The sequence below is a fragment of the Sapajus apella genome, unplaced genomic scaffold, assembly GCF_009761245.1.
Source record: "Sapajus apella isolate SASKATOON/1434 unplaced genomic scaffold, GSC_monkey_1.0 scaffold38, whole genome shotgun sequence".
NCBI classification, from domain to species: Eukaryota; Metazoa; Chordata; class Mammalia; order Primates; family Cebidae; genus Sapajus; species Sapajus apella.
Window position 1 is genome coordinate 6224285 of NW_022436978.1, and position 14365 is coordinate 6238649.

Sequence of the window (14365 nt, forward strand, 5' to 3'; positions counted from 1 at the left end):
CTAAATTAACTACAAGCTCCTTAAAATTGATTTTTTTTTTTTGAGAATTCTAACATCCTTTAGACAAAGGTCACACTGTATATAAATTTAATGTATTGAGCATTCAGAAATGATTTGGTCTTTGAGAGGAACCTCGTGTGGCCCCATGCTGCAGATATTTGATGGGGATGGGTCTTGATGGTGGTTCTCAGCTGTGGAGGGGGCATTCCCCTTCGCCCGGGGAACATTCCACAATGTATGGAGACCTTTTTGGTTGTCACAATAGGGATGGGGAATGGGATGCTGCTGGCATCTAGTACATAGCGGCCAAGGGATTCTGCTCAATAATCTGTAATGCTCAAAACAGCCCTTCACACCAAAGAATTATCTGACCCAAAGTGTCTAGAGTGCTGAGGTTGAGAAACCACGGTTCATGGTGACTCAAAAAGGTGCATCCCAGTAGGGACCAGTAGGGTGGCTGCTCCAAGGCTACTGAGAGGCCTCAGGGCCATGCTCAGAGACCTACCCGGCCATCCATCACTTGGGGACTTTGCTTAATCTCAAAAAAGTGTGCACCTGGCTCCTCTTCTTAGGATGGTTCTAGGATCTAAAGCCAAGACATCCGTCTGCAGCAAAATACAACCATCAGATGTCTGGCTGCTCTATGCTGGCAACAAGGATGCTTAGCAGAGCTGGAAGTAGAGTGTAAGGAGTTAGTTACATGAGTCGTAGGCCGCCTAATGCACCCAGGTCTACCAGGACTTGGGCCATACTGGAAGGCACTGCCTGTGCTCACCTGGGTGGTGCCACCTCTTCTAAGTTTCCGCTGGTAACCAAGCCTTCTTGTGACCAACGCCTTCTTTCTTTGGTTGTGTTAATGTCTGCTAAGTCTGACTTCCACCTGGAGCCAGGGTCCACTCAAAACGGTTGCATTGCTTGGCTCTTATCCATTTATTACATTTATATTTCATAGTTTAATACAGGAATTCCCTGATCTGAGAGCAGAGGGAGTGATTTTGAGAAGCCATTTAATCCATGAGTGTCTAGAGTATCTGTGAGCAAACATAGTATGCACTTATCTAGTACAAGTGTTTGTCAAAAGTATTCATATGATGTAGCAATAAATAGAGTATAAGCAATTTACAGAGTGGTCATAATTCCTAATCGTTTGGGGCCAAAATGTATTTCTTGGTCACAAATACTAAAAGCATAAATATGATTGTGTGGGAATGGGTCTGGGAAATATTTTGAGGATAAAAGCAGGATTTAGGCCAAGTGCAGTGGCTCATGCCTGTAATCCCAGCACTTTGGGAGGCCGAAGTGTGTGGATCACTTGAGCTCCAAGACCAGCCTGGGCAACATGGTGAACCCCATCTCTACGAAAAATACAAAAATTAGCCGGGTGTGGTGGCAGGCCCCTGTAATCCCAGCTACACAGGAGGCTAAGGTGGAAGGATGGCTTGAGCCCAGGAGATGGAGGTTGCAGTGAGCTGAGATCACACCACTGCACTCCAGCAGGGGTGACAGAGTGAGACCCTGTCTCAAAAAAAAAAAAAGGAAAAAAGGAGGATTTATACTGGAAAAAGTTGGGAACCACTGGTTTGACTCTCAGAAGGTTAGTTTTCCCTATTTCTTAGTTCGTGAGCAGGAAAGCACAGCACCCCAGGGTTGCCGCCCCCAACCCCCACGGTATGCCCTTGCTTGAGCTACCCCTGGGAACAACCTTAGCTCCTTGTATTTGTGGGCTTTCCCATTTCCGAAACATCAAGGAAGGGAGAACAGAGGCTACCACTTCTATTTATGGATGAGGATGGAGCTTGGGCGGTTGATTTGTCTTAGGATCTATGGTTGGCATAGCTGGAGCCAGGGCCCCAATTGATGTGGGACGCAGGGTTCTTTCCACTCCCCTTGAATTAGTAATGGAGCCCTTGGGGGGTCTCGGAGCCACCAAATACCAAACTCTACTCCGTATCAACTAGTGATGAGACAGCCAGGTAGTATTTAAGAGCTTTCACGAACTAGTCATCTTACGTACTTCTGAATCCCAGTTTGTGAGAATTTCACAAAGGTAAAGAAAACAGAAAGCAACTAACAAGTCCATGTTCACTTGCCACGGAAACCTGTGTTTACCTTAGGGTTCATATTTAGTACTATTTCCTGAAATTCCCAATGAGGATTTCAGGTGATCTGTGGGTTCTCTGAAGCTTAATCTCTAAATCTGAAAAGTTAAAAAACAAAAAAACACCGAACCAGATTATATATTTCTGGGTAATTTTAGCTTTGACACTCAGTCTAAATCTGTGGGTTCTATCAGCATCATCAAAGGACGAATGCTCTAGAATAATGTTTTTCTTTGTTCAAGAGACATCAATTCAGTCATTTATGCATTCATTCAACAAACATTGATTGCGTATAAGGCACTGTACTAGGCTGTGTACAGATTATAGACTTAAAAGCAGAAAATGCCCACTGATTATACCCATGTAGCTAACCTCTATAAGGAAATCAGGAAAATCAAGAAAGTCATTATGACTAGCTTACATCTGATGCTTTAAACCACTTCTGATGAAAAGTAAAGGGCTTTTATATTGGAATGTAAAATATGTAGGCTAAGAAAATTTCCTGCAAGTGAGTCAAAAATTCTCTGAATTATAACAGGCTCTCAAATGGCTACAACTAGTCATACAATACCTTCAGTTCTTTGTGATGAGAATCTAAAATCTTATCATAGGAGCTTCAAAACAGTTTCCAGTACAGCTATTCCAAGGGCAGGAAAAAATATTTGTTTGATTTAATCTAGAGTCTAGAATTGACTGCTGTTCATTAAGAAACTTTCTTCCTTTCTTAAAAAGAATTTTTTATACAGTACAATTTCATTAGTCACACAATATCTTTTCATTTGATCAAAAAGTAACTACATTTTATTTGTAAGAGAGATGGAATTGATTTGGCAAATGGAAACTAAGAAAATATGTCTAGATGGCTATTTTGACTTTTACTATTACATGGAAGATGACAAAATTAGGCAGGAAATTGCGAAACTCTGTGGCTCAAAGGAGGAAATGACTTGTGTGGTATCTGTGGGAAAATTCACTGGGGCTCTACCAGCACAGATAAAGTGAGGGGTTTGGGCAGCTTTTTTCTTTAGTTTCTGAGCGTTGCTGCTTACACCACTACCACCATGCCCTGAGCAGAGGGCATTAAGGTGAGTAAGATGCTGTCCCTGCTTTTGAGATGTTTATAGTCCATTTGGGGAAGACTCAGTCAAATAACTAGACAGTTCCAGCCCAGCATGATCAGGACCCTAAAGGAGCCAGTGCCTGAGCGAACCTGGGAGGGCTCTCACACCCAGGCGGGGGGACTAGGGTTACTGCCAGGCCACAGAAAGACAGAGGTTTCTCTAAAGTGCCTTCTAGGTCTGATGTTTTACATGTGGCTCTGAAGAAAAAAAAGTAAGTACAGAATCTAAAAAGAAGTGTGGTCAAAAAAATCCTTCGTGGGGAAAAAATAGTCCGTGAGAATACGGTCAAATCCTCTAATACCTTCATTCAACCACACTTGGAAAGAGGAGGCTAGGCACACAGAGGCCCTGGAATCTGCCACACCTACCCCAGGTTTGCCCAGGTTGTTCAGGAATCTCCTGGGACATCCCTCTTCCCATTAGCAGTGAACTGGGCCGAAGTACACACCACAGCTCACTGATACATGCTCTATTAGATTACAAAGCCAAGTAATTGCCGTTTAAGTTTCAAGTCATGGCAAGGACATTCATCTGCGTTTCTGTTCATTTGTATAGCAATTAATTTGCACCTAAATTAACAATAAAAATGGTTATGTGATCCAATAAAGTAGAAATGATGGCAGGAAAAAATAACCTCATCTGTTTTACCCTCTGAGCAAGGCCAAATCATCCTTTTCCCCTCCCGCTGTTGTTTGTCTCTCTGGAGAAGGTTACTTTCAGGCAGGCGGAGTGGGAACCGGGTGTGCACGCTGGCCCCTGTCAGGCATCCAGCCTCAAAGGCCATCGACAGGAAAATGGGATTTGCGTGATGCAAAGTATTGTTGACTTGAAAGGGTTCAGGCAGGTCACCACTGCAGCATGCTCCCAAGGAAGGCCAGGAAACAGGCTCCCTGAAATTGTTGAAGGCAAAGACAGACACAAACTACCCGAGAAGATGTTAGCGCGCCTGGGCAGCATATGGCTAGCAGACACATTCTGTTTGGCATGAAACGGTTTTTAAGTCTTTGGGTTTGTTTCCAATGTTTAAAAATTAGGATATTTCACATGAATATTCAGATTTACAATTCTCTTCAAAAGTTGGAAGATTGTTGACACTGCATGCCTATTCCCGCCTGACAACATTTGGCTGGAGTTGAGTGGTCACTGTCCCTTTCGAAGTCAGGCAGCGTTTGCCAGCTTGCTGCAGTCCCCACCATTCCCCATGTCCTGTACCACGTCTGCCTCTCCTGTTCTTACCCCACCTGGCTCCTGTGGGATCTCAGTGTGTGACCCCAGTTTTTTGATTTGCCTGGTCACTTACAGGAATCACTTGTCTTGGTTGCTGTTTAGATCAAGTTCACTTTTTAACTTCCTGGAGCATTTTCCTTTTTCAGTATTTGAATCGTGGGCATGGAGACTGCTCTCTGAACAAAGGTCTTACACTGGCTGCTGTGTGATTTGGTGCTGGCACTGAACCTGTTGCCATAGAACCATAGACCTCTCCAGAGGGAACCTCCTTTGAAGAATAGCTTACCTACATGCCTCTTTTAGGAACTAAGGCTCAGAGAGGCCAAATGACTTGTTCAAGGTCACACAGTGACTTGAGACAGAGCCAAGACTGGAACCGGTACTCATACTTTTCCTACTACATTCCAGCCTCTTCTGGGGTGCTCATTTGTGATGTTGCGTGACCCAAAGAAAGAATATAATTTCCCAGGTCATTGTGCCATCTTTTCACCTTGGAAAAGTTTGAACAGTTGTAGGCCCGTGGGATATGGCTGTCTGCTCTCCAAGATGAGCCTTCGTCATGGGATGCAGTGTTCAAAGCTTAGTTTCTGATTCCATCTGTTGATTCTAAGAGCCTTAAACTGGGAGTGAGGCCAACTAGGTCCCAGTCTATCTCTGCCTCTTACCAGCTGTGTGGGCTTGGGCAAGTTTCCTTGCCTCTCTGAGTCAGAATTTCCCAAGTGTAAGACAGGAATGCCTGCCTCACAGGATGTTGTAATGCTCACAGGACAGAACAAAATTAAAGTTCTCAGAAAAATGTAAAAAGTTAGATAAATGCAAGTTCCTATTATGGGCTCTTGAGCGGAGATACTCTCAGAATTCTCTCTTTTCACAGGTGAGAAAATGGGGACTCAGGAAACAGGGTCATCCAGCCAGTGACCAGTTCAGATGCAAGCAGGTCTCCTGTCCTCCCTGCCATAGCCACAGTTGGAATCATGGATCTCAGTTAAAGCCATCTGGCCCCAAGCATGTGGGCAGCTGGTCATGGGGTGAAATGGGAAATGCCCTAACCTCCCCTTACTAGAGTCTGGGGAAGCAGAGTCCCAGCCTCAGGGACAAAATCATTAAATCCTGGTCATTTTAGCTGGGTGCAGTGGCTCCCGCCTGTAATCCCAGCACTTTGGGAGCCAGAGGCAGGTGGATCACTGAGGTCAAGAGTTGGAGAACAGACTGACCAACATGGTGAAACCCCATCTCTACCAAAAAAATTAGCTGGCATGGTGGCGTGTGCCTGTAATCCCAGCTACTCAGGAGGCTAAGGCAGGAGAATCATTTGAAACCTGAAGGCAGAGGTTGCAGTGAGCTGAGATCGCGTCACTGCGCTCCAGCCTGGATGACAGAGTGAAACTCCATCTAAAAAAAAAATCCTGCTCATTCTAAAGACAGAGGCAGATAGACAAAGAAGGCAGCTCTGGCACCATCTCTCCTCAACAGCCCAAGGCTGGGATGCTGGGATTCTGGGTAGCACTGACTCCGAAGAGGCTTGGAGACCCCCAAGATCAGAGCCCCACACTTGCTGGGGGCTGATTCCCAGCCTGTGAGCATGGACTTGGGAGGCATTACACTGTGCAAATGAACACTGTTTTTGCAAACTTGTGGGACCTGCCAGCTCTCTCAGTTTAACTAGATCTCTGCAGTGACATCCAGGCATGTTCTGCATTAAATTAGAGCTGGTAATTTCAGAGGCAAACAGCTCTGAAATGGCATGAAAGACAAAAATCTGTTCCTTGAAAAATGACACCATATGTGCCTGCATTGCTGCAGTTAGGGTAAAGGCTTTTCCTCCCTTGGTTACTCATCAAGCCGCCAATGTTAATGTCAGATTTGCAACAGAACCATATACTAATGGAACCCAAATTAGCTCTAAAATTAGCTCTTAACAAGAAACTCAAGGCTAGCTCAAGGCAAGCAGATTTCTCTGACTGTGAGAGACAGAAAGCACTTTAGCAAAGCAGCCACATATTGATATTCTCAAGCTTCAAAAAAGATCACTCTGCTCCGAGTGAGTTGCCCAGGAAGAATTGTGCACAGCCGGCTGTCTGCCTATGCGTCAAGAACATAGCAGCTCAACCTGCAGTTTTAAGGAAACCTTCCACAAAACAAAGAAACTATTGAGAGTTTAGAGTGTGAGTGAGGAGAGAGAGGGACTCATGGGATTGGATCTGGGTGGGAGACTGGATCCTGGGAGTGGCAGTGTTCAGATTTAGAGTATGTTCCAGCATCACTGTTTATCTAATACCTTTATAGAACCCAAGGACTACAGAGAAATCAGTTATGGCAAATCAGTATATGGATAAACAATGTTTAGCAGCTGAAATTGATCATCGTGAGTTCTCTTCCACCATCCTTAAAAATTATGAACTGAGGCTGGGCGCGATGGCTCACACCTGTAATCCCAGCACTTTGGGAGGCCAAGGCGGGTGGATCACGAGGTCAGGAGTTTGAGATCAGCCTGGCCAACATGGTGAAAACCCATCTCTACTAAAAATACAAAAATTAGCCTGGTGTGGTGGCGGGTGCCTGTAATCCCAGCTACTCAGGAAGCTGAGGCAGGAGAATCACTTGAACCCGGGGGGCAGAGGTTGCAGTGAGCCAAGATTGAGCCACTGCACTCCAGCCTGGGTGACAGAGCAAGACTCTGTCAAAAAAAAAATTATAATAAACTGAATTTTATTTATTTATTTATTTTGAGATGGAGTCTCACTCTGTCACCCAGGCTGGAGTGCAATGGCCAGATCTCAGCTCACTGAAACCTGGGATCCAGTGATTATTCCGCCTCTGCCTCCCAAGTAGCTGGGATTACAGGTGCCCACCACCATGCCCAGCTAATTTTTGTATTTTTAGTAGACATGGGTTTTCGCTGTGTTGTCCAGGCTGGTCTTGAATTCCTGACCTCAAGTGATCCACCCTCCTTGGCCTTCCAAAGTGCTGGGATTGAGCCATGGTGCCCGGCCCCTAACTGAAAAATGTGTTAAAGAGTATCCCATCAGTAGCAACATTTCTAAGATATTCACAGAGCAGTAGACTTCATTAACAGGTCTCAGTATAGCCAAGTTTTTGCTGCGCCTGACTCCCCAGTAAGCCCCTCAAGGGCCCCAGGTGGGAATTTGAAGATTGATGAGTCAGCACTGTGAAGGTCACTTTGTTTTTGGAGTTTACTCCAGGGTTTGTGGACCAAGGCTGAGAGGAGAAGGAGGGTGTAGGAGGTAGGATGGGTGATTAGAGCCACTGAAACCTACCAAGGGGGAAAAGGATTAAGAAAATAAAGATGCAGTTGGGAGTAGGAGGAAGACGGCGTTAGTTTAGGGGCGGGCAGCTTGAATTAGGTACCCTCGTATCAGGAAAAATGCATCCAACTCTTGTGGATGAAACATTTACATTCCCATGCATTCAAGGAAGCAGGGTACTCCTGCTTGGCTAGGGAGTACCTCTGAACCTGACATTTGGGGGCATGTGAATCCATTCAGTTTCACATCCTCACCGCTGAGCATTTTTGGTTGTGCATTGGGGTTGGTTGAGCTGAATGAGTCCTCTCAGTCTATTAGGGTGATAAAATGGGTACATAGATAACCAAAATATAAGCTAGTGGGGAGGGATGCTCTTAGGAAGGACCCAGGAAAGTGCTTTGGGGCTCCAGCGGAAAGAGAGATTAGTTTTGTGTTGCATCGGGGGAGTCCTGACCAAAGATGTGGCATCTGAACCGGGCCTGGAAGGATGAGTAGCAATGAGTTATGGGACCTTTACACCATGGTGAAAACAGGGGAACAGAGACAGCATGTCCTTAGACAAAGTCCTGGGTGGAAACGAAGACTGAGCCTGCCAATGCAAACAGCAGCAGCAGCCTCGGATGGCTCGACTGTGCCTTCCCAGAGCAACTGAAAGTCTGCCTGTGATTCCTCCCTCGCCTCTTCCTTCCGTCCCTAGGTTTCAATTCGGGCAATTAACCCTTTCAGCTAGGGGCAAAAAGAAGTCAATCAGTTTTCTGACAGCTCTGATACTGAATTCCAACAGATTACTTAAAAAGATAAGAATTTTGAGGCCAGGCCCGGTGGCTCACCCCTGTAATCCCAGTACTTTAGGAGGCCAAGGTGGGTAGATCATGAGGTCAGGAGTTTGAGATCGGCCTGACCAAGATGGTGAAACCCCATCTCTACTAAAAATACAAAAATTAGCCAGCCATGGTGGCGGGCACCTGTAATCCCAGCTACTCAGGAGGTTGAGACAGGAGAATTACTTGAAGCAGGGAGGCAGAGGTTGCAGTGAGCTGAGATCATGCCACTGCACTCCAGCCTGGGTGACAGAGCAAGATTCTGTATCAGGAAAAAAAAAAAAAGGAGTTCAAGACATTTATTTGCATAGTTGACACCCACAAAATGATCGTTTATTTGGACTTTAGAATCACACACACGAAGAGTTTCTAGGGTGACTTTGGGATGTGATTCAGTTTCAGGGTTGCAGTTGAACCATTGCTGACAAATAGTACCACCTCCTTAAGACCCATCTGTCTCCCTCCCAGTTTCTCCCTCTGAGTAACTGTAGAACAGCAAAACCTCTAAGCCTGGAGGAAGAGACGCTGGTTAACGGGTGTGAACATGCAGTTAGCTAGAAGGAGTATGTTCTATAGTTCACTAGCATAATAGGGTGACTAACAATAACTCATTACATATTCCAAAATAGCTAGAAGAATTGGAATGTTCCCAATACAAGGAAATGACACGTTTGAAGTTATGGCTATCCCACTTACCCTGATTTGATCATTACACATTGCATGCATGTATCAAAATATCACAGGTACCTCATAAATAGATACAACTATTGTGTATCAATTAAAAAGTAATCTAAAGATAAAATTCACCATTTTAACTATTTTAAAAAACCTCTGTTTATGAAGAGAAAGGATGGCATTGTGGAAAAAGCTCTAGCTTGCCTTGTAATCCCAGCTCAGCATGAAAAATTGCTGTGTCTGAGCAATTCATTTAACTTCTTTGCATTTACCTGCTTGGGCAATTAAATGAAATGGAGTGTATAAATGTGCTTTGTGAAAGATAAAGTGCTATACAAGTGCTAGTTGTTAGTAATGATACATGTACCGCCTCACATGGTTGTTAGAAGCCTTCTTGGAGAGTGCTCTTCAAAAGAAAGTTATTATCAGAAATTCTAGAATCTTCTAACCTCAGAAAGAACTGCAGATGCAATAAAAGTTTATCAAATTATCAACAACTGAAGAAAAAAGTAAAGCCCAGAACATATTGTATGCGGTTAACTAGAATTACAACTGGCAGAAACATATTTCTTATTAAATAAAAAAAGAATCTTTTTCAGTGAGACAAATGTCAAGTTCTCTAATGATGTTTATAAATCAATTTGTAAGACGAATAACTTGCTACCATAATCACTCATTTTTCCTGGCGCTGCTTGGCAGGACAAATCTCATAAACGCACAACCTTTCGTGTCAGTACAAACAGATCCATCTTCTCTGATGATCTCTATGGTTTAGGATCTGCGGTGCAAAGAGACCAACATTAGTAGACAAGGGCTTTATTTGTATCTTTTTCTAAATTGGCCAAGAGCTTTATGGGGTGGTTTGCAATAAACCTTACTCAATAAAACAAGTTCCCTTCCAGTGTATCTCTCAAACTCAAGAAAAAGACACCCCCAATTTAAAAAACAACAACAACAAAACTTGTACGTAAATGGAAAGTGTATTAGTTCGCTGAGGTTCCCAAAACAAAGTGCCACAAACTGGATGGCTTAAATGACAGAAATTGATTTTCTCACAGTTCTGAAGGCTAGGAGTCTGAGATCGGGGCGTTGGCGGGTCTGGTTTCTTCTGAGGCCTCTCTACCTGGCTTGCAGATGGCTGCCTCCTCTCAGGGTCCTCACGTGGGTTTTCCTGGGCGTATGTGCACCCCTGGTGTTTCTTTGTGTGTCCAAATTTCCTCTTCTTATAAGGACAGCAGTCAGACTGGATTAGGGCCCACCTAACAGCCTCATTTTAACTCAGTCAGCTCCTTTACGCCCCTATCTCCAAATACAGTCACATTTTTAGGTCCTGGGGATTAGGGCTTTCACTTATGAATTTGGCCACCCAAATTCGGCCTAGATGAGGAAGAGAATATCTGTGTAACTAACCTCTGATAAAACGAAATGCCGGTAGATATCATCCACCAAGCGAAAGACAAACACACTCACACCCTTCTCCTGCACAAAATTGCATGCGTCTGTGACATGTGTTTTGCCCACCCGTTGGGGCTGTGTGTGGCCCTGCATGGGTACGAAGAGCACAATGCAGCACCCTTCCGTTAAAGCAGCCCGGTGGGAAAGGGGCGTGGGACAGGAGGTGGGGCTTGTCTGTCAAGGTCAAGGTCAGCTGTGCTGGTATCTGAACAGCATCTGCTGAAGCAGTGGGAAGTAATGGGGGGGGGCATGAAACTTTTCCACAAACCCTGTGGGTTCACCTCCCACTGACAACGTTTTTTTCCTAAAGGAATTTATCCTAGCCAGTTATGAAATCAGGAAGCAGACCTAGAGTTTCTGGAGACGTGATCCCTGTCCCCCAGCCCCAAATCTAATATCTGATGGGGAAAAATCAAATGGACAACATCAGATGGAGAAGAGAGAGAAAACACTGTCTTTTTAGCAATACTCTCTGCCCTTTCCGATTTCCAAAGAAATCCACAAAGCAAAACAAATGTGCTCAAACACCACCTCACCCCACCCTACACGCGGGAGGCCTGGGCCCTGTAGTCTGGAAGCTTCCTGGCTTTCCTATGGGAACACTGGGTGTGCTTTGAGGCACGCTCCAGAATGCCTGGAATTTTCCACCTGTGGCCCTCCCTGCCAGCTACGAGCCGAGGAAGGAGTGACAAACCAGCAGAAGCATAGCTTCCAGTCTGATGCCAAAGGATCACGCAGAGACACTCAGAACTAAACCAATCACAAGAACCAGAACTATGGTGTGCCTCCCAGGTGCCAGGCATTCACATATACTATCCAATTCAACCCCCGTCCCCGCCACTGTGAGGCTGAGACCATGATCTTCATTTTACAGGTCAGGAGGCCCAAGTTTGGCAAGGCTAAACAACCTGCTTCTCCAACCTCAACACCAGTGTCTGTGAATGGTAGAGATGGGGTTGGAACCAAAGCTAGGACATCACTCCTCCACACTGTGACTGCCCCGTGACCAAGCCACTGATAACAGAGCCACGGACCCCATAACTTCCCATGCAGGCCGGCCTCAGACAGTCACTGAAGTCAGCACGAGATCAAGATCGCTTCTTTCTTGCGTACCCTCAGGACTTAGCACATAGAAGGCTTTCAACAAAGCAGAATTGAACTCAAGTATCACTAGGTCATCACACAAGCCACATCAGGTCATTGGGGCAAATGCCAGCACTCTGACTCTAAACAAAGGTGCTGACGGGAGGCCCTGGGGGAGCCTTGCTGATGGGTAGAGTGCTGGCCTGCGGCCACAGAGGGGTGCTCAGCTTTAGTCCTGCAGGGTGAGGGGGCAAAGCAAGTGAAGAAAAACAGGTTTCCAGGCCCTGAAGAAACGGACGTCTGTGACCTAGGGGGCCCCTCTTTTTCCCCCTTTCCAGTGAGTGGGGCTTAATCTAGGGTTTTTTGTTTTGTTTTGTTTTTTGAGGCTGAGTCTCACTCTGTTGCCCAGGCTAGAGTGCAGTGGTGCGATCTCGGCTCACTGCAATCTCTGCTTCCTGGGTTCAAGTCATTCTCCTGCCTCAGCCTCCTGACTAGCTGGTCTTACAGGCATGTGCCAACACACCTGGCTAATTTTTGTATTTTTAGTAGAGACAGAAAGACAGGGTTTCACCATGTTGGCCAGGCTGGTCTCGAACCCCTGACTTCAGGTGATCTGCCTGCCGCGGCCTCCCAAGTGCTAGGATTACAGGCATGAGCCACCAGCCTGGGCCAATCCAGGGTTTTTACAGTAATTTCTATTCTGAAACTGCAACTTCACCAAGAAGACAGACAGTGGAGAGAGGGTAAGACTTCTAACCCAGTCTAACACTGTCGCTGTGTTCTTTTGGACAAATCATTCCCCATTATTTGCCTTGCTTCCCTGGCTGCCAAACTGGGCCAGTAATGCTGACCACCTTTTCCCTTCGGGGAAAAAACAGCAGAAAGTGTTTACATCCAGCAGAGCTCAGAGCTCCTAGAGAAAAGTACTAGATACACACTGTACCTGTACCATTCAAATGGAATCCTGGGTTGTTTTTACTTACACTGCCAAACTAAAAGTATGTGGCATTTCAAATCTGTCCTCTAAAGCTTTAAAAGCCTTTTTCATTTCCTGAGTGCTATGGGATGGAAGGTATTAATCTGTTTTAGAGAACAGTGTATTTTCTCTTTTGGAATTTGGGATCTCTGGGTAGGTAAGAGAAAATTAGTTTAAAGAATCAATCTAGTCATTAATTTCTACTTACAGACCCTCCTCTTTGGCACATGTCCATCAAAGGTTATAGAAACAATGTTAATCTGGGGGAAATCCTGCCTCAGCCTCTCATCCTCATGGAGAGCAAGTATTTGTAATTCCTCCTTTAAAAAAAAAATTTAAACTCGTTTCTTCCTTGAAGCCCTTTCTAAACAGCTACTGATCTTCCCCAGCTTAGGGAAGCCATTAATAATGCTGGGCCCTCAGGAGTCCTTTAATGCCTTGCCTTTATTTGGGATTATACTTGCTCCCTGAGGCCCTCTGGGGGTCTGCATCCCAGATAAGGATGAGCAGGTCCCAGTGGGCCTTCCGGTGGGTGGCACCACAGTCACACCTCAACCCAGACCAGAGGGCAGGGAAGTGAGTTAGCCTGAAGTCCCCACTGCCTCCCAGCATCTCCACCCCCGGCGGCCGGGTTCCACCTGTGTCCGGCTCTTGCTCTCGGTGATTTGCCAGCAGGCTGGCACCTGCTGAAGAGCTAACTGGTAACTAAGGGGACAGCCGCTTGTAGTAAGATGCAGGACTGCCCTTGACCCAGACACTCCTGGGCACCTCCAGATACACTCCTAGGCACCCGGATACTCTTAGGCACCTCCAGATCCTCTTCGGCCTCTCCAAAGGCCACTTGTTTCAGTCCCACCTTCACTCCCATGACACCTTCATGTAGGCGCCAACAAAATTCAGCTGAGCCCAACCCAACAATGTCTCACCTCAAGGCTACACCGCTCACCACGGGTCCTGAGGCTTCCCTGTTGACCCTGTGATATGGTTTAGGTCTGTGTCCCCACCCAAATCTCATGTTGAATTGCAATCATGTCAGGCAGGGGAGGGATCCGGAGGGAAGGGCTTGAATCTTGGGGGCGGATTTCCCCCTTACTGTCCTGGTGATAGTGAGTGAGTGCTCATGAGATCTCATGGTTTAAAAGTATGGCACCGGCTGGGTCAGTGGCTCATGACTATAATCCCAGCACTTTGGGAGGCTGAGGTGGACAGATCACCTGAGGTCGGGAGTTTGAGACCAGCCTGGCCCACATGGTGAAACCCCTGTCTCTACTGAAAATACAAAATTAGCCAGCTGTGGGGGCGGGCAACTGTAATCCCAGCTACTCAGGAGGCTGAGGCAGGAGAATTGCTTGAACCCAGGAGGTGGAGGTTGCCATGAGCTGAGATCGCGCCATCGCACTCCAACCTAGGCAACAAGAGTGAAACTTAATCTCAAAAAAAAAAAAAAGTGTGGTACCTCCCCTCTCGCTCTCTGTCTCCTGCTCCACTATGGTAAGACATGCCTTGCTTCTCCTTCGCCTTCTGCCATGATTCTAAGTCTCCAGAGGCCTCCGCAGCCATGGGGAACTGTGAGTCAATTAAACCTGTTTTCTTTATAAATTACCCAGTCTCAGGTACTTCTTTTTTTTTTTTTTTTTTTTTT